General features: G+C 40.1%; 1 long non-coding RNA gene across 2 annotated transcripts in view; it reads left to right on the top strand.

The window, feature by feature from the left end:
* The first annotated feature begins 11,324 nt into the window (after nt 1-11,324).
* Nucleotides 11,325-18,545, top strand: part of LOC138759881 (uncharacterized) — a 128,695-nt gene continuing 121,474 nt past the window's right edge. For both annotated transcript variants that reach the window (XR_011355194.1, XR_011355193.1), the window contains exons 1-2: nt 11,325-11,355; nt 14,124-14,239. This is a non-coding gene — a long non-coding RNA (uncharacterized lncRNA). The remainder of the gene's footprint in view (nt 11,356-14,123; nt 14,240-18,545) is intronic.

The raw sequence follows: 18,545 nt of genomic DNA on the forward strand, positions 1-18,545 counted from the left end.
TATCAAAGAATACATCAAGATATAGACGGATGAAGTTGTGAGTAGAAATTTGTATGGATTTTAATCCAGACAAGTGTGATGTGTTGCACTTTGGGAGATCAAATGTAAAGGGAATGTATACGGTTAATGGTGGGTTCTAAGTATCGAGGTGCAGAGAGATCTGAGAGTTCAGGTCCATTGCTCACTAAGATAGGGTGGTAAAGAAGGTGTATGGTATGCTTGGGTACATTGGGTGGGCCATTGAGCATAAAAGTAAGGAAATCATCTTCCAGCTACATCAAACATTGGTTAGGCTGTATTTAGAATACTATGTGCTGTTCTGGTCACTCCATTACATGAATGGTGTGGAGGCTATGGAAAGGATACAAGAAGATGTTTCTTACGGTGTTGCCTGCCTTAGAATGGTATGAGATATTGGGAGAGATTGGACATTTATTTTTTCTGGAACATATGGATGCTGAGGGGAGTCCTGGTAAAGGTTTATATTGTCATGAGAGGCATTGATGGAATGGACAGTCAATCTTTCCCAGGGTAAAAGTGGTAAAGGACACATGTTTAAGGCAAGATGGGGGGGGGGGGGGAAGTTTAAGGGAGAAGTGTGGGGAGAGTGGTGGGTGCCTGTAATGGGCTGCCAGCAGTAGTGGTGGAAGCAAATACAATAGTAGGATTTCTCGAACGACACATGAATGTGAAGGGATATCAAGCAGGTGCATAAAGCTGATTATTAATTTGATTTGGACACCATGTTCAGCACAGACACGTGAGGCAGAGGATCTCTTCCTGTTCTATGTTCTGTTTAATATAGAGGATAAAACTGACTTATATAATTCACTTCAATGGAGTTGCTCAAAATTTAGTTTTGAACTTTTCCTCTGAAGATTAAATATTTAAACTATCCAACTGGTGTTTCCATGTTCCTTTCCATATTCAGTCATCTTTATTTGCAATACGATTATTTTAAAGTGGTTGGTGTTGCTCTTACTCCAAGCCTCTTTTTTTTTTTCTAAGTGCACTAAACTAACTCATACCAGGTCACCAATTAATTCATCTTTTTGCCTGTTAACAGTGTGGATATCTGACATCCAGATTACATGCTTTTTTCAAACAGTAAAAAAAAATATTCCTGGCAGACTGTGTCCAGCACTTTGGGGCAGCTAAAATATCAATGAGAGGAAATTGAAAAGTTGTTTCGTGTTACTTTGATTGAACTGTGAACAGATGGCCACTCTCAGCCCAAATGGTAAGGATAGCTTCCTGCTAAACACAAACATGCTGAGTCATGCATGCAGTGACTAGGTACTGAATTTGTGCATGACAATAAATGAGAAGGCTGATGAGGGGTGGGTAGTAGGAGAATCAGAATGGTAACATGAGCAGCTTTCTTCAGTGTTTCACGCAGGGGGACTTGAAGGGGGTTGGAAGGGGACTGTTACGAGTGAACCTCTACATGTCACATTATTGATTGTTTTGTAAACTTTTTTTATTTTTCACACTGTGAACCATATTCACCAAAATACACATAAACCTTTCCCTCTTGAATACACAGTGTCATTTTTTTCCCCCTTTCCCCCCTCCTTGACCCCCCCTCCCCACCCACTCAACGTTGAACCTATATGATACATTAAACCCATTAAACAGTGTCATCACACAATGAAAATAAACAAGAAATTTGTGTCATCTACTTTTACATACTGGGTCAGTTCATTCCGTCTTCTTCTCCTTCTGTCATTTTAGGGGGTGGAGGTCCGCGATAGGACTTCTCTGTTGTGTTCCATGTATGGTTCCCAAATTTGTTCGAATACTGTGATGTTATTTCTTAAATTATATGTTATTTTTTCCAATGGAATACATTTCTATGTACCATCGCTGTATTCTCAGGTTATCTTCTAATTTCCAGGTTGACATAATGCATTTTTTTGCTACAGCTAAGACTATCATAATAAATCTTTTTTGTGCTCCATCCAAATGGAGTCCAAGTTCTTTACTTCTTATATTACTTAGAAGAAAGATCTCTTTTTGTGATTTTATTTAATACCCGATTTAGATCTTCCCAAAACTTTTCCACTTTCTCACATGCCCAAATTGCATGTACTGTTGTTCCCATTTCCTTCTTACAGCGAAAACATCTGTCTGATACTGTTGGGTCCCATTTATTTAACTTTTGGGGTGTGGTGTATAGCCTGTGTAACCAATTATATTGTATCATGTATAACCTCGTGTTTATTGTATTTCTCATAGTTAATATACTTAATAATAGTTAAGATACCTATCAGATTTTTAATCAAACAAGGGAAAAACCAGATTTGACCAGATTACAGCTAGATAAAATAAGGGAGAAGGTACCTGAACATATACTATATAAGTGGGATGAAAAGCTGGTGCAACATAGGAATTCACCAGTACTGCACCATCTGCTCAACATTTGGAAGAAGATTCACGTAGAAAGGAATAAAACAAATTATCAACCACCAAAATTAACATTGAAGCAAAATTAACTAATCCCATTCACAATAGATAACCTTTCCTTTAGAGAATGGGAGAGAAAAGGGATCAAAAGAATAGAAAATTGTTTTTCGGGAAATAAATTATTATCTTTTGAACAAATGAAGTGCAAATATGGTATAACTCACGGTACAATGTTTGCATACCACCAACTGAAACCGACTTGAAGGACAAATTGGGAAGCAGGCTGAGGTTACCAGAAGGAAGCAGTTTTGAATATCTGATTACAGACACAATAATAATTAAAAGATTTATAACAAAAATGTACATCAAACTGCAAGAGAAAGAGAACGAGGAAACAAGCTGTAAACAAAAATGGGAACAAGATCTAAACATAAAGATAAAGAATGAAACATGGGAAAAGTTATGCTCCGGAATGATGAGATTATTGATTGTTGATATAGTTTACTCTTCACAAAAGGGACATGATATTCACCATCTGCTTCTCAATTCTTACCTCTAAGTTAGAATCTTGTGGCTTCAACGTCTATTCACGTTCAAGCTTTGATGACAGAAATGGGTCATTTCCGTGCAGTATTGAAGGGGTGCTGCATTGCCAGACATGTCGTCTCATACAAAGCATTGAACAGAACTTCAATCAGTTCATTCAAGTGAATATGAACGATTGAAGACATGATTTCAAATAAGAATGCAGGGGTTAATCCAGGCCAGAACTTGTAGCACTGCAATGTCTGCAAAACACTTTATTGCTGTTTGTTGTGGACAAGATTAGTGTCTGACTTGACAATATTAGGTAAACGGCAAATACTTCATTGGCTGTTGAGAGATAAAATGAATAGTTAATAGAAATGATCATTAGTGTAATTTCAAAAGGATGCTGCAGAACCTCTGATAAGAGCACAGCTTGAAATTACTTCAGTAAAGTTGATTTGGAAGCCTCCACTTTACCCTACAGCCCTTGACTGAACAGAAATCCTTGGCATTTCAGCTGAAGCAATAGTGATCAGTGCAATAGTCGGGAGTTGGCTGTGCATTGATGAGAATACAGATGTGGCTGATTACACGTATGATTAGTAAGTGGAAATATTGGGGCTTCTGATCTCAGTAGCGGTAGTTGCATGTTCATTAACTTTTTTGGCATTTTACCCCTGATTTTTTAAAATATATTTTGCAGTCTAATTATTACCTGTTAACTAGGTGTGTAATTCATTTGGGTGAGCTGGGTTTTTTTAGCATTATAGAAACAGATTATATGGAGGGCAGAGTTGCAAGGGTACTTGTCCAAATGAAGTTACAGGCCCAGACTGGCAGACTGTAGGGAAACAAAAAGTCCATGAAATTGGACGCAATCATTTGATGTAGATAAAGGGCTGGTCAGGAGATAAGAATCTTAAAAATTCAACATGAAGAAGGAAGCTTTTGGTCCGTTGTGCTTTCCCCAGCTATTTTAGAGCACTTAGTTATTAAGTTGCACCTTGACTTTTTTTTCATATTGTATTCCTCTAATCAATAATAAAATACTTGCTTTTATTTGAATCACCATATTATCTTTCCCATCTATGAATGCCAAGGCTTTTTTAAGGAGACAGAGAACTGCGGAGAACATATCTAGTCGAATTGACAGGATGTGACTGTTGGTGTCCTCCAGGGATTTGTGCTTGGTCTCAGCTTCTCACAATATTTATAAATGACATGCATGAAGGAATAGAGAGCTGTAATTCCAAGAATGCTGAAGACATTAACTGAAACGTCACAACAAATACTGTAAACAGAATAGAATGTGGCAAAAGGGCATGGATGGATTAAGAGGTCCTGCCTAATAGATGCACATGGAGTTCAATGTGTAATTCAATGTGAAGTAAGAAATTAAAAGGTAATTCATCTTGGATGTAAATTCATTGTATTTTCTAAATGGTAAGGTTCAAAAATATGAGTGATTTAGGGTTTAAAAACCCCCCAGAAATTATCAAAAGTTCCAGATGGATGGGAAAGGTAAACTAGGCTAATAAAATATCACCTTTCTCTCAAAGTTATGTACCAGCTGTCTAAAACTCCGGCTGGTTTATTTAAGGCCTTAAGTTCAGTTCTCAGCACTGCCACTCAGGAAGGTGACGTAGGCTATGGGATAGGTCCACTGCAAATTTAATAGAATCTAAAAGGTCAATGATGACAGCTTGCAAAAAAACCAAGAGTGTACTTCCTTGACCATGGAAGATTATAGAGTGAATTAACTGAGGTGTCACCCATGGTGAAAGTTGAAAGGAGATATAGCAGACTACCAGAATTGGTCCTGAAATTAGAGTGAAATCTTTTACTGGTGATGTTAGGAAGTATTTCCTCAAGCAAAAAGAAGTGGAAATCTGGAAACATTCCCCCTGATAAAGCTATTTTCCACTTGTATCTGGCCATGAAAAATATTCACACCTTTTGCATGCCTTCAAACCCACAAGCCATCAAAGCTCTCAGCGTTCGCCAGGAGCACATCCAAATCAAAATCAGTCCTTGCATCTCTCTCAGATCTGTTTTTTTTTTAAAATACCTTAATAAAGTAGTCTGGTTCAAATGTTTTAAAAAATGTTGCATACAAATCAATTTTTGTACTTTCTAAGGCAGTGTTGTCAGCATCCTGTCAAAACTTGTACTTATCCACACATTATATAGAGATATTTTGTTCAGTTCATAACTTTTCTCTTATTTCAGTTCCTTCTTAAGATGCTGGAATGGAATGCAGGAGTTGATATCTCTCAGTCCACCAAATACTTGTTTCTCATGCATATTCCATCTATGCTTAAATATTTGAACAACTTGATTTGCTGATCTCTTTGGGATGCCTGATATTACTTGAGGATAACAATTTCACAAGCAAATGCTATAAAAAATTATGAGAGAAATTCAAAACTGATAAGATGGTGCCTGGGTAAGTCTTAGAAGTCAATGTATTATTTACAAGTTCAGGGTAGATTGCCATCTCTTGGAGCTTCAGCATAAATCACAGGCCAAGGATTGCATTTTTAGCAGTTAAGTAATGGAAATACAAAAATATTCAAATAATTTAGGGAAAATAATGAGTTAAATTTGAAATGATAGGTAAAGTTTTATTTGTCAATTTCTCAGAGGTAAAAATAAATAAATGGCTTTGATTAACAGTTAGTAATCACTGGGAAGTAAAAAAGGACTGAATTTCGACTTTTAAATTCTAGTTTTAACTCACATGGCTTCAGCATGTTCAAATGCACCTCACAGAAAATACTCTACATTAAAAATGTTTTATTATAAGTAGTGCCTATTGTGTACCGGCAAGCAGCAGTAAGATTTGGAATTGGAAATACAAAGACACAGAGGAAACAGGACTTTAAGCCAATCGAGTCCACGCTTACCACTTCGAAGCATAGAACCACAGAACATTACAGCACAGAGACAGGTCCTCTGGCCCATTGAGTCCATGCCAAACTATTTTTCTTCCAAGTTCCGTCAACCTTAGCCTCTTCCATCCATGTACATACTCAATCTTCTCTTAAATGTTGAAAACAAACCCATATCAACCACCACCACTGGCAGTTTTGTTCCACACTCTCACCATCCTCTGAGTAAAGAAGTTCCTCGTAATGTTCCCTTCAACATTTCACCTTTCACCCTTAAGAACCCTTCCAGTTCTTTTCTCACCCAACCTCATTTGAAAAACCCTGCATGCATTTACCCTACCTGAACCCCTCAATTTTAAATACCTCTAGTAAATCTCTTATTTTCTGATGCTTCAGGGAATAAAAATCTTGACCTATTCAACTTTTAATTTATTTTTTTAAACTTTGAAGATCCAGCAGAATAACAGACCCTTCCAGCCATTGAGCCCATGCCACCCAAATACACCCATGTGATGCATTAACCTACTAATCTTGTACGTCTTTGGAACATAAGAAACTGGAGCACCTGGAGGAAATCCATACAAACACAGGGAGAATGTACAAACCCCCTATAGACCGGGCCGAATTTGAACCTGGGTCACTGGCGCTAACTGCGCTACCACCAACCACCCATTTATATGGAATCTGCATCAATTTTTTTTTTTTTTTTAAATTTCCCCAATTCTCATCAACTCCCCCTAGATTTTTCCAACTTACTTGCACACTAAGGGCAAATGAACCTACTAGCCTGCACACATTTAGGCTGGGGGTGGAAGAGCCAAAGGAAACCGAGATGATCACAGGGAAAATATGTAAACTCCACACAGACAAGAGCCAAGAATGAACTCAGTTTTTGGTACTGTGAGGGAGTAGTTGTACAAGCTGCATCACGATGCTCCCAAACTGCTGGGCGTCCTGAAATGTCAGGTAACATCAATGCTTCTGGTCAGTGACAAATGATTGGACTGTTTCTGCATTTTGATACTGGATGGCAATGTGATATTTTGAGGGATCAAAATTACCCTGGATGTTGAGAAGAACTGCCCATGGATTCTATAATATCCACCAGAATGAGCAGTCAAGGCCATGATTGAATATCTTATGTGGAAGATGTTTTCTCTGATAGACCAGCCAGTCATGGTTGTGATTATATCACTAGTTCTAGTGCATTAGGTTCCCCACTAGCAGTTCTGTACGTGGCATCTTGAAATGGAAATCCACATTTGGTGGTGGGATCGTTTCCTGAATTTGAATAGAATATTGTGAGGCAATGACTAAAAGAGATGATGCTTAGAAGTAAATGTTGTACATCTGTAGTGCCAGAGAATCTGGTGAAGGTATTGGAAAACTGTACTTGAGATCAAGGTTTCCATGATCATGGCATGAGAAGGGGGCTGAGTAGGCATTCCTTCTGAAGTGTTAGTTGTCAGTGTTGACAGTGGAAAAACTTGCACATAGTTGCAGCAAATCATCATTAGGCATTCTTGTGGAGAATTTTGTAGAATGCATCCATAATAGCTTTCTTGAACAGCATGTTAGCAAACCTACAAGGAAACTTTTTTTTAAGATCTGGCCCTGTCTGGTGAGATGGACAAATTTATTGATCTTGTAGTTAAGGATCTTCTTGGAAAGACTGATCACCACATGATTAAATTTCTCATAGAACTGAAGGTTGTAATAATATGATCTGAAGCCAGTGTATTATGCCCAAACAAGGGAGACTACAAGAGGATCACAGAGAAGTGGTTAATGTAGACTGAGAACACATTGGGACAATTGAAGAACAGTGGAAGACTTTCTAAGATTTTTTTCAATGCTCAACAGAAATATATTCCAACTAAAAGCAAGATAGGAAGGGGGAAGAGGACCAACCTTGCATAATGAAAGAAATAAAGAATGGCATCAAATCAAAAGCTTATGCATGCAAAGTTGCCAAGAGTGTTGAGAAACAAAGATTGGGAGAACTTTACAAAGCAACAAAGAACCACTAAGTAAGCAATGAAGAAAGGAAAGATAGATTATAAAGTATAAAAGATTTAATACTTGTATAAAACAGAAAATGGTGGCTGAGGTGAATATAGGCCCCTTGAAGTTGAGAAGATCTAATATTGGGTAATGCAGAAATGGCTGAAGTCCTGAATGATTATTCCTGTGTGCACGGTTCATGTATCAGGTTAGTACAATGCTATTATAGCGCAAGCAACCCAGGTTCGTATCTAATGTCTTGTGTGACATGGCCTTTCAAAGGCCAGAATAAATCTTTAAAAATTATTTATATTTGTCCTCACAATAGACAAAATATCTAATATGACAAAGAGTGATGTTAAAGAATCAATGAGAGGAGGGCAAGTCACGTGATTCAGAGGATGTAGGATTGGGATCCCAACTCTCCCAAGAAAACAGGAAAAAACATTTTTAAATGAAGTAAAACAAAGTTTAAAAAAAAAGGAAGGAATAGAGAAAGAACAATACACTTACCTTTTAAGATGTATCCAATAAGAAAAAATCATCATTGAACCGTTTAGTAGCATCTCCAAAGAATTCAAAGGGAGGCCTCCATCACAGAAAGAACCTGGACCTGGAGTTGTGACAAGGTCCCGACAGAAGACCGAGATGGAGGGGATGTTTGTAGATGCATTCCTCCTGAAGACTGGAAAAAATGGTATTGGACAAAAAGTGTGTCCCTGCCAGAATCGACGTGCATTTGTAGTTCGTTTTAGGAGATACTACCATTGATAAAATATTTAACAAAACAGAACCTCTTGCAAAGAACAGAAGAGATGAAGCAAGAAGGTGATAATTATGAAGATACAGAACAAGGAGAAGAAGAGGAGAAACAAGATATACTGGTATCTCAAGAGCAAGTTAAGTACTGGGTTATACAAAAGGCTACAGGGGAGAGCAAATTTAAAGAGACTCCACTTGAGGGGGTTGTAAGAGAAATACTACAATATATGATGGAAATGAATGAAGAAATACTATATCTGTAGTCTGAAGTAAAACACATGAATACAAATTATCAAGCTGACAGATGATATGGAAAAGATGCAAGATGTGGGTAAAATAAAGGTTAAAAAAAATGGAAGCAAAGATTGAAAATGTACAGGAGAGAGTGGGGAAATTGGAGAATGAAGCTATAGTGGGAACTGTTGAAAGAAATGTTTAGAAAAAATTGATAACGTAAAATTTTAGTAGACGAAATAACGTTAAAATTGTTGGATTGAAAGAGGGAGAAGAAAAATAAGATATGATTTGATTCCTACAAAGATGGATACCTAAAGTTCTGGGGGTGAACAAATTTGAAAGTCCGATTGAAATTGAAAGGGCACATTGAGCCCTTAGGCCATGACCACAACCAAATGAAAAGCCTCGGTCTATAGCTAAATGTTTAAAATCTCAAGATAAAGGAAAACTCTTAGCATCTGGAAGAGCAAAAACAAGAAAGTACCCACTTGAATACCATAGATCAAAGATTTTCTTCTGCCCAGATTTATGACAATTGATGACGAGAAGAAGGGAATTCAATCCTGTTATGAAAACCCTTTGGGGGAAAAAGGTTACAAGTTTGTACTTCGTCACCCAGCTATGTTGAAGATCTCATTACCTGATGGCAACAAGAAAAATTTTAGATTGTAAACAAGTGGCAGAATTTGTGGAGACATTAGCTATTAATGAACCAAGGGAATGAGATGTGTTTATTTCACTGGTTGTTCTAATTTAATTATTAAGGTTTTCTTCTTCTTTGGCTTGGCTTCGCGGATGAAGATTTATGGAGGGGTATGGCCACGTCTGCTGCAGGCTCGTTGGTGACTGACAAGTCCAATGCGGGACAGGCAGGCACGGTTGCAGCGGTTGCAAGGGAAAATTGGTTGGTTGGGGTTGGGTGTTGGGTTTCTTCTCCTTTGTCTTTTTTCAGTGAGGTGGGCTCTGCGGTCTTCTTCAAAGGAGGTTGCTGCCCGCCGAACTGTGAGGCGCCAAGATGCACGGTTGGAGGCGATCTCAGCCCACTGGCGGTGGTCAATGTGGCAGGCACCAAGAGATTTCTTTAAGCAGTCCTTGTACCTCTTCTTTGGTGCACCTCTGTCTCAGTGGCCAGTGGAGAGTTCACCATTGAACACGATCTTGGGAAGGCAATGGTCCTCCATTCTGGAGATGTGACCCACCCAGCGCAGTTGGGTCTTCAGCACCATGGATTTGATGCTTGCGGACTCTGCCAGCTCAAGTACTTCGATGTTGGTGATGAAGTCATTCCAATGAATGTTGAGGATGGAGCGGAGACAGCGCTGATGGAAGCGTTCTAGGAGCCGTAGGTGATGCCGGTGGAGGACCCATGATTCGGAGCCGAACAGGAGCGTGGGTATGACAACGGCTCTGTATACGCTTATCTTTGTGTGTTTCTTCTGGTGGTTGATTTTCCAGACTCTTTTGTGTAGTCTTCCAAAGACGCTATTTGGCTTAGCACCAACATTGGCGACTTCAGGGGTTTTTATGAGACACTAAAGGCTGTGTACGGCCCCTCACCCCAAGTCCAAAGTCCTCTGCACAGCTCAGATGGCGAAGTCCTCCTCAGCGACAAGATCTCCATCCTCCATCGATGGTCAGAACACTTCCAATCTCTTTTCAGTGCCAACCGCTCAGTCCAAGAATCCGCCCTGCTCCAGCTCCCTCAACAACCCTTGAGGCTAGAGCTGGATGAGGTCCTTACCCGGGAAGAGACATATAAGGCAATTGAACAACTGAAAAGTGGCAAAGCAGCAGGTATAGATGGAATCCCCCCAGAGGTCTGGAAGGCTGGCGGCAAAACTCTGCATGCCAAACTGCATGAGTTTTTCATGCTCTGCTGAGACCAAGGAAAGCTGCCTCAGGACCTTCGAAATGCCATCTTCATCCCCCTGTACAAAAACAAAGGCGAGAAATCAGACTGCTCAAACTACAGGGGAATCACGCTGCTCTCCATTGCAGGCAAAATCTTCGCTAGGATTCTCCTTAATAGACTAATACCTAGTGTCGCTGAAAATGTCCTCCCAGAATCACATTGTGGCTTTCGCGCAAACAGAGGAACTACTGACATGGTCTTTGCCCTCAGACAGCTCCAAGAAAAGTGCAGAGAACAAAACAAAGGACTCTACATCACCTTTGTTAACCTCACCAAAGCTTTTGACACCGTGAGCAGGAAAGGGCTTTGGCAAATACTAGAGCGCCTCGGATGCCCCCCAAGTTCCTCAACATTATTAAGGTTAATACATTGTTAAAAGATATTCCTGGGAGGTTAGCGGTGTCAATGTCTGGGAGCCTCTGATCATGTGCTTTTTTTGTGGCAGATGCATGTTCCAAACAACAGAGGGGTGGCGGCACTGTGTATATTTAAACAACATCCACAGGGGGAGTTCTTACTTATTATAAGTTATGTATTAATCCATGGTAGGTCAAAGTCACTATTTTTTTTTCCTTTTATATCTGGATTTCAAGAGAAGTTGGGAGTAACTCAGAAGTAAGAGTTGAATTATTGAAGGATAGTTTGGGCAGATGTAAAGGAATAGCCTATTGATATACATTAATACATAGAAGAGGTAGTTTATTTATATTAAATTAATTAATTAATATGGAATACTAGATGAAGAGATTAATACAAGACAACTTTGTAAAATGGATGCCTATATTTATAAGTCAAATGTTAATTTAGAGACTTTTTTTTTTATATATATATGACCCTCCTTAAGAATATATATCTATCATGCTGTGAAGTGTACCTCTGGGGTAATCTCCACTTTTTTTTGCTATATCTATTTAAATCTTTCTATTTCCTACCTTTTCCCAGGGCCTTTTAGCAGGAGAATATCAAACACAATGTACTGCGTATATGATTAATATTTGATCTATGTATTTACAACCTTGTAATTGACTGCATTGTGGATGAAAACTTTAAATAAAATATTTTTTTTAAATGAAATGAGGGCGAGATTGAATTTACTAAAAATGTAGTGCTAAGAAAACTAGTGGGTCTAAAGGTAGAATGCTTCCCAGAGTACTGAAAGAAATAGTGAAAGTTATAATAGAGGGATTTATGGTCATCTACTAACATTTTCTGGACTCTGGGTAGATCCTGATGGATTGGAAGACACCAAATGCCATGCCACTATTTTTTTATAAAAGATATAGACAAAAGACACATAACTGTAGGCCTGTAGTTTGTGGTGAGGAGAATACTTTCAAAGAGTAACAAATCCTGGCACATCAGTAGAAAACAGTGGTCTTCCATTACACACAGGGTAACACACTCACACAGCAATAGAATACAAATCACAAGTATTGGATGAAGATAAATCACCAATAATTGGACCTCCTGACAAATCACTAATAATATCAACTCCCAAATATAACATGAGGGTTAAACAAACAGTACACACCACCACTCTCTCACTAATAACATAATAACAAGCATCTCCTACAATGGCTATCACCTGGTTTCTGCAATATATCATGTGATCACCCTTCTGGTGCTGTCAGTGGCCCAGAACCTAGAGCTCTGGCATCATCTCAAAGGAAAAGGAACACACACCAAAAAGGTGAACTGTTCTACGTAGTGAACTTTTATCCTGCAGCTTGCTAAAGGGGCTGGTTCAGGTGCTCCTATGTGACCTGTGAGACCCAATAGTGTAGTAGCCTCATTTGTGGGTGGGTCTAACACTTGATTAGCACCTGAGGGACCAATCATGCATCCGCCTCACCTGTGACGATGGAAGATATTATTAAAGAAATTGTGAAACATCTGGACAAAAATGTTCCATCAAGCAGACACAGCATGGATTCTGTAAGGGCAGATCACGATTGACATGTTAATTGGAGATCTTTGAGGATATAATGAGTGTAGTGGATAGAGGGGAACAGGTGGATATGGGGCACTTGTTTAATAAGAAGCTGCATGAAAGACATAGGTAAGATAAGGATGTGTGAAGATGGGATAATATTTTATCATGATTAGAGGATAGGTTAACCAAAATAAGGCAAAGAGTTAAAATAAATTCATGTTTCTCTGGCTGGCAATCAATGGAGAGCGGAGTGTAACGGGGCTCAGTACTGAGCCCACAACTCTTGACAATACATTAATAATTTGGAAGAGGAGACCGAGTATAATGTATCTAATATGCTTTTTACACAGAAATCTCATAATATTGCCATAAAGAAGACCCAACATTAAGCTGGCTTTGGGTAGTTTACATTGAACCAAACAAAGCCAGCATAATGCAGTTCAGAGGGTCATTTTACACTGCAAGCCATCTTTCCAGGAGCAGAACAGGCGGGCCATGTAACTCAACAGCGTCGGCATCTCGTGTGATGTATAACATATGTGTTGGACATTGTTTTCTACACAATGATGGCTGATGAACTTTATGCGCTTATGCTAGCTGTGATCATTTATGTCACTCTTTGAACGTGAGGAAATTTGCTTTGTATTATACACAGCTTTATTATGCGTAGATGGTCGGGTTCATGCAAGCAATGTGTCATGCGATCAGAAATACATTGGAGGAGAAATTGAAGAGAAGCAGGGAACTGTTTAGGACAGAAACACGCGCAGAACTTAGATGCCGGAGACGGAGACATTTCCTTTTTGTGAATCGGTTTGCGGTAGTCTCTGATAGAAAAATGTGGAGGAGAGAGATACCACATAGGCTGGTGTTCTTGTCTCATATCCTCAACAGTTTTAATGAAGATGAGTGGCAGAGTCATTTTCGTATGTCTCGGAACACTTTTGACTTTGTATTGAAACTTGCTGAGCCACATCAGAGGGCAAGACGACAAACTGGCAACAGCATTTGGAACCTCGGCTTAGACTCACGTTGTTGTGGTGGTGTGCTACCCTATGCGAATATTGGTCTATTAGTTGTATTTTTCGTGTCAGTGTTGTCACTGTGTGTGTGCTGGTACATCAAGTTACTGGACCATTGAAGAGGGCCCCTTCTAAACGTGCTGTTTACCTGCTGAGTGGTGCATGTCTTTCAGGAGACAATGGACCGATTTGCAGAAGGGAGGTATCCAATGTGTGCTAGTGCCATCGATGGCACACATATTCCCGTCATCGCCCCCTTTGAGGACCCACCAGTCTTCTACAATCAGAAAGGGTGACACTCCATTATTCTTCAAGCTGCTCTTGACCACAACTATTGGTCAGGATCACGGCCTGAGTTACAGATATTTCTCTTTATCAATTAATGTGTTTTATATGTCGATCTAAACACAGACCTTTTGTTGTTCCAGCTTCACAGATGTGCATGTGGGGTTGGCCTGGCCATACGCATGTGGCTTGAGTTTAAGCCAACCTGCCCATCTACAGAAAGGTTGAAGATCAAGGCGGGTACATCTTCCCACATGAAGTAAGTTTATATGCCCTGCTGTACTGTAATATGTTTGAATTAATCGATCGTGTTAATTTGTCACATGCAACCATATAGGATACAATCACAGTGAAATATATATACATGTTTAAACTGAAGGGATGGCTGACTAGGTCTACTTCAAATAAAACTTATGACAAGTCCAAGGGTCAGCTTCAATCCTTTTATTGTCAGAATCAGAATTTATTGTCATGAACAAGTCATGAAAGTTGGTGTTCGCAGCAGAATCATTGAGCAAACATACATTTTATAACCATCTTACAACATTACTATAAAAAGTAAAATAATACTGCATGAAAAGTAAGGCAGTGTCTTTGGTTCATTGATTATTCAGGAATCTGATGGCAGTGGGGAAGAAGCTGTCCTTTAGGCTCCTGTACCTTTTCCCTGATGGTGGCAGAGTGAAGGGGGCGTGGGCTGGGTGGGTGGGGGTCTTTGAGGATAGAGACTGCTTTTTTAAGACACCGTCTCATGTAGATGTCCTTCCTGGAGTGAAGTCTGGTGTCTGTGATGATGCAGGCCAAGTTAACGACTCTCTCGAGTTTCTTCTTGTCCTGAGAGTTGGCGCCTCCATACCAGGCAGTGATGCAACCAGCCAGAATGCTCCCCACAGTTCACCTGTAGAAGTTTATGAGAGTCTTCCGTGACATACTGAATCTCCTCAGACACCTCACAAAGTATAGCTGCTGGCGAGCCTTCTTTGTGATTGCATCAACATAGAGGCTGTAAGCAATTTAAGCAAACAAATAACAACTTTTAGTAAATGTTTATTGCACATGTCAGAGAATTGAAGTGTACTGGAAACATGTAAACAACAATAAAAAGGTGTATAACTACTTACAAATGTGCAAATAAACAAAACACCAACGACCATGTGCCAAAGCAGTATGGCACCACACAATGTGGTCAATTGTCTCATCACTCCAGCAGCTGGAGGACCGAGGAGGAAGAAGGTGGTTGAAATGACTCGTATGTCTCTTCCGTGTGGTTGATGCTTTCATTCTGCTGTGGTGGCAGAGAATAATACTGCCTCTGGGGTGCAGGAGTGCGGTACTGTTGTGCAGGAGTTTGGTGCAGTCAAGCAGGAGAAGGGAGCTGTCATGCAGGAGATGCCATGAGGGCAATTAGGTCCTGCGACAGTGAGGCCTGATTCTGCATCTCAAGCTGAATGTCCTTAAACAAGTTGTTGAGCCCATTCATTTAATCTGCTCCCATCTATAAGCCTCCCGCGCTGCCATCTCCGCCCCCTGCGCCCTCTCTCCTCAGCTGCTCTTCATAGGCCCTCTGCATTTCCAATAGGAGGTGCTCCCTCTCTACATCCTCACGGTCCATGGCCAGTAACAAGTCCCTTTAGCTCCTTTGTCACCGCCTGGGCTTTGGTTGGTCCTGCCTTTTCTGCCACAACAGAGAACAATAGCACACATGACATTAGTGAGACAGCTTCTTATGGGTAAACACACTCACAAAAACACATTAAAAAATATTAATCATGAAAATATATGTTTTTATCTGGTCAATCATGAGGCACAGATTCATAATTTTTATTGCTGGTCTCTGTGTCCATGTTGCTAGGGTTCCGGCATCAGCACTGCTGCTGGAGTAGAGAGACACAGCTGGAATGAAGCTGGACTCTTCATGTGGCTTAGGAGAGCAAAATATGGCCATTCCAAATGCCCTCTACCACTACTGCCATTATGGTCATTCACCCGATGGAGATTTTTTCCGTAGGCTCTTCAACTTGCTAGTCATCTGTGCCTTGTGGTGAGCAAAGCCACGGTCTCTAAGGTGTTGTGCCAGCCTTTCCAATATTGGGCCATCCTTTACTGCCCCTGTTATATGCCGCCTTATTTCATCCTCTGCTCGAAGGGTAAGGAGCTACTGGATCTCTTTATCACCCCAAGTCGCAGACATTGTAACTGTTAGCTGCTGCCCGCTGCTTTAAAATTTTCAAATTTCCCATCGATAAGTCGCAAACATCATGCGTCATGAAAATATTACGTTCCTTTTCTGACCTGGTCCTGGAATGGCGGATTGCCCTTTTTACACAGACGTTGATTCAGCGCTGTGACTACCTCTGCTGTCAGCTTAAATGCGGGATTGGAATGACCCCCCCCCCCAGCATTCTGTGCCCATATCTTTTAAACCGAAGGCGTAGCATAATAAAGCTGCAAATATCCAGGAACTAAGTGGTTGATGATACTAGATTGAGTGGGAAAGAAATGTGTGTGGAGGATGCGAAGATTGCAGAGATGTATGGAAAAGTTAAGTGAATGGGTGACAGTCCAGCAGATAGAGTGCAATGTTGCTAAGTGCAAGTTCATCCACTTTGACAGAATAAAATAGATCAGATTATTATACAAATGATTGCCAAATACCATTGTACAGAGTGACTTAAGAGTGTTGGTGCATGAATGCAAAAGGTTGGTTTGCAGGTGCAACACATAATCAAGAAGGTAAATGGAATGTTGGCCTTCATTGCTAGAGGGATTGAATTTAAGAGCAGGCAAATTCGGCCACAATTGTACAGGGTACTGGTGAGGCCACACCTGGAGTACTGCATGCAGCTCTCATCTCCTTTCTTGAGGAAGGATCTATTAGCTTTCAAGTTTGTGCAGAAGAAGTTTACCAGTTTGATTCTAGAGGTGAGGTAGAGGTTTATACTGATCGGAGTTCAGAAGAATGAGAGCAGATCTTATTGAATATCAAATTGTAAGAAGGATCGATAAGATAGAGAGAGAAAAATTGTTTTTACTGGTAGATGAAATCAGAACTAGCTTCAAAATTTGGGGATGTATATTTAGGTCAGAGATGAGGAGCTGCTTTACTCCACATTGTCACGAATCTGTGGAATTCTCTGCCCAAGGAAACAATAGTGGCTACCCCCTTAAATATACTTAAGACAGAGTTGGATAGATTTTTGCATAATAAGGTGTTGGGGAAATGGCAGGTAAGGAACTGAGACCACAGTCAGATCAGCCATGGCAAAATAAATGGTGAAGCAGGTTCAATGGGCCAGGTGGCTAACTCCTGCTCGTATTTATTATGTTATGTCGGGTAGCGAACCTGAGTGCATCTCAGTAATAATCGGTTCTGGAAGAGGAGAACATGATCTTTCTTATTATTTATTCATCCTTCAAGATCTGGGCATTATTGATGAAGCCAACATTGCAGAGCAGGATAGGAGCTGATCACAGGGGTATCGAAGGAGGGTGCATGATGGAACAGGTTGTGTCGTCAGGTGCATAGAATGTGCAGAAATCCATGTACGCAAGCAAACATGAAAATTAAGGCGCTCACAAATGCATATTAAGATACAATGCATACAAACATATAGAAGCAATGATTGACTGCCCCAACTTCTCCCAGAGCATTCCAGGACAGGTGAATTCTCACAGCGTAATTAATGTAAGGAATCAGAAATAGTCAATTTGCTCCAAATCCTTGAGTGCTCAAATGGTTAAAAAAAAAGCAACCCACAGCTGGCAATGGTAAGGTGTAATTCTGCAGACTAAAGATTATAGCAATGGAGGTTGTTGGTCATGCTGTTAAGCAATTTCATGTCGGCTGAGTCTATTTGTGAAGAACATTGGCAGAACTGCTGTTTGTTGCATCATCTGACTGTATGTTGTAATATTCTCACCACACAGCAAATGGGATGACCTTTAAAACAATACAAAAAGCTGGTTTCATAGCACTTCACTAAAGGCTAGAAGGTGAAGGTTCGAATCTTATTTGCAATAAAAATATTATCAGCAAAACCTCGAGAGTGTGCGTAAAGGAGCTGTGTTCACCACACTGGCCCTAGCTGCTTGTAAAAATCTGCAGGAAGTGATTACTTTCTCACCTTCTTGCATGGCCTGGAGTTCAAGTCCGCTCTCCTTGTATATATTGCTGCTTAAATCAGGTTGTGAAAGCAAGGAGAGAATGACAAGTGTTTCGACCCAAGTGAGTGAACCTTTCACAGCCTACGACATGGATGTGTGGAAAATGTGTTCTGAAAGATGTGAAGTAAACAGGTTTCAAAATATACCTTTCCCCCCTTTACTGCTTACTAATATCACTGTTGAAAGACACACGCTCATGCAGCTTCCATGAACACTGGCTTTTCACTTCCACCTCAATATTAAAAGCTTCAGTGAACAGAAAGACCACGGTGAGTTATTTAATGGTGCTGGTGCCTCACAGGTATAGTGGAGCAGATCTTCACCAGATGCCCACACACATGGTAGCTAACAGTCAAAATTTAGACTCAACAATTAGATTGCTGGCCAACCATTTCCTCTCC

This window comes from Narcine bancroftii, chromosome 4 (genome assembly GCF_036971445.1).
Source record: "Narcine bancroftii isolate sNarBan1 chromosome 4, sNarBan1.hap1, whole genome shotgun sequence".
In the NCBI taxonomy this organism is placed as follows: Eukaryota; Metazoa; Chordata; class Chondrichthyes; order Torpediniformes; family Narcinidae; genus Narcine; species Narcine bancroftii.